Here is a 2,567-nt window from a genome sequence, read left to right on the forward strand (position 1 = left end):
TCCCAGCCCACTCCCTCCCAGCCCTTCTTCCCAGACCCTGACCTCTCAGAGTCCCTGACTCCCTACTGACTCCTCCCCAGGGGAGCCAGCATCCCAGGACTTCAGCCTAGCAAGGGGCGGCTGAGATGCTGGGGGCGTTGTCCTGCCTTGCACCTCATTCTCTTCTGGGGTAGAGATGGGGCAATTCCAGCAGTTGCGGGGGTCCCCCAGTTGCCCTGAAATCACGGGTATGAGAGTGGACTGTGTGTCCCTAGAGACAAGGCTGCCCCTCTCCGGCCTCAACCTTATGACTGCCTGGTCGATGGGGAAGTCCTGGGAGGAGAGCTGGGCTCCGTGTGTGGGGAAGGTCTCCGGCTTCAGGCATCTCACGTTGATCCTGGGTGGAAGTTTCCCGCAGCTTCTGGTTTAATTTCTTGATCACTTCCGGACCAGGGCAGAGTTAGGGGACCCGGCAGGCACTTGGTCTCTGTCCACCTAGACCCCGCCCCTCAGTGACCCACCCCCTCTCAGAGACCTCATCTGCCCCATTTCCAACCCTGACTGTGGCCCCTCCCCTCATCTGACCCCTCCCCTCAGGTGGCCCCTCCCCTCCGCAGCCCCGGGTTCATCTTCTATCTGGGGTGTTGGGCCCGCCCCTGGATCCTGACCCCGCCCCTTCTCGCCCTGAAGCTCCTCCCCTCTGCTCCTGGCCCCAGGCCTTCTCCATCTCCAGGGAAGCCTTAAGGGTCATCTGGGACAGAGGGGAGGGCCAGAGACGGGTTCTGGTGGCTGCCGCCCCTGGGCCCCGGAACCTCTCCCCAGGCCCTGGGGTCAGAGGGGCCCAGATCCAAACCTCTCTCAGGTTTCCCTCCAACCCTCCCTGCACCCCAGTCTCCCACCTCTAAGAACGGCCACAACCCCCTAGGGCCACTAAGGGTGTGATCTTTGAAATAAGGGGTTGGAGGCCCCCCCACATGGGAATTTGGAGGCTCCCTATGCCCAAGCCCTCGTTGAAATTTACAGATTCCCTGGGCCAGTCCATGGGAAGATTTAGAGGGCTCCCACGTCCAGGTTGCAGAGGTATGTCCAGGCCCAAGTTAGGTGGGTGGTGGCAATTTGGCAATTTCAAGGTCCCCACATGCAGTTTCAAGATGGAAAGTCCTCATGGGCCCTGATGAGGGCCCATTCCCAAACCCTAGTAAAGATTTCTGTTCCCCTAAGATTCCAGGAGGTGTTTCAAGACCCTCACACCAGAGCCCCGGAGGAATTCTGGAGGCCCTCAGACACTGGTAGGGAAATTGAGGCCCTGATTTAGGTGCTTTGGGGAGCTTTAACTTCCCCCACTCAACATCACTGCAAAGCTCTGGGGGGTGGCAGTAGCTGAGGGAGGGAGCTGGGGCTGCGTGGGACACCCCATCTCAAATCCCGGCCCTTCTCCTGCACGTTACTGAGGGTGATAATTGCAGTTAGTGAGCACCTACTGCATACCAACTTGCGTTCAATAAGACCTGAAGCAGAGGGCTTCGGTTGTCGGGCCAGCAGCTCTTCAACTGAGGGAAACTGAGTCTGTGAGGTTGACTGGGGACAGGGCCTAGGTTTGACCCAAGCGGCCAGGTTTTATGTTCAGGGGTCCCTACGTTAACTCAGCAAGGGGTCGCCCAGAGCCCCCCACCCCACTGAGAGGGACCATGGGAGTCATGGAGGATGTGTGAGCAGCTGAGTGACTGGAGTCTCTGGAAAGCTGGAGACACTCGGGCCCACCAGCTCCCCCTTTGGCCTCCAGGGGATGCCCCAGCCCAAAAGATGAGGTTGCCCAGTCCCCTATCTTGGTGCCAGTAAGAAACAGGCTTCCACTTCTAGTATCTGCCAGTGTGACCCCAGGACACCAAGTTAACTGTCTGAGCCTCAGCTTCCCCATCTGTAAAGTGGGGCAATAACAGGAACAACCTCACTGGGAGGAGTCAGTGAAGAGATGTAAGTAAAGTGCTTTAGCATCCAGTAGGTGCTCAGTGGATGTGTAGGGCCTTCTGCCCAGCCTGTGTGGCTCAGGACAGGTGGACAAGCAGATAGCACTGAAACAGGGCACAGGGTAAGGAGCACATTTTGGGGAGAGACATTTGCATCCCCTTGGGACACACTGAACCCAAAGGGCCTGGGGTCCTCCAGAGGCCCGGAAGGGGTTGGACCCACAGAGGGGTGTAGGTGCAGGGTGCTGCCTGACCTCCCTTCTTCCCGTGAGAAATCTGTCCATTTATAGGCTCTTGGCTGTAGGGCATAATAGCCATAAAGGGGTGAACTCCCCATCGTCAGGGTCACGCAAGCAGACAAGGGGTCTCCAACAGCCGCTGGACGAGGAGGCCAACCCAAGAGGCTTGATTCTTCAAGGACCCCCTCGGAGGCAGGTCACAGCCTGATGACATGAGACAGAGGGTGGCACCACCCAGCAGCTGGATTGCTCAGACGACAGGTTCCAAAGAGCTAGAAAATGAACATTCCTCGGCTCTGGGCGCCGGGCAGGCCACTCCTGCTTGGTGAAACGTAAGCTGGGCCTGGCCCCATGGACTGCGTGTTTTTCCAGTGGCTTCTTC

Source organism: Eumetopias jubatus, unplaced genomic scaffold (assembly GCF_037043125.1).
Source record: "Eumetopias jubatus isolate StellerSeaLion01/CBP00866 unplaced genomic scaffold, mEumJub1_p1.0 scaffold_1, whole genome shotgun sequence".
NCBI classification, from domain to species: Eukaryota; Metazoa; Chordata; class Mammalia; order Carnivora; family Otariidae; genus Eumetopias; species Eumetopias jubatus.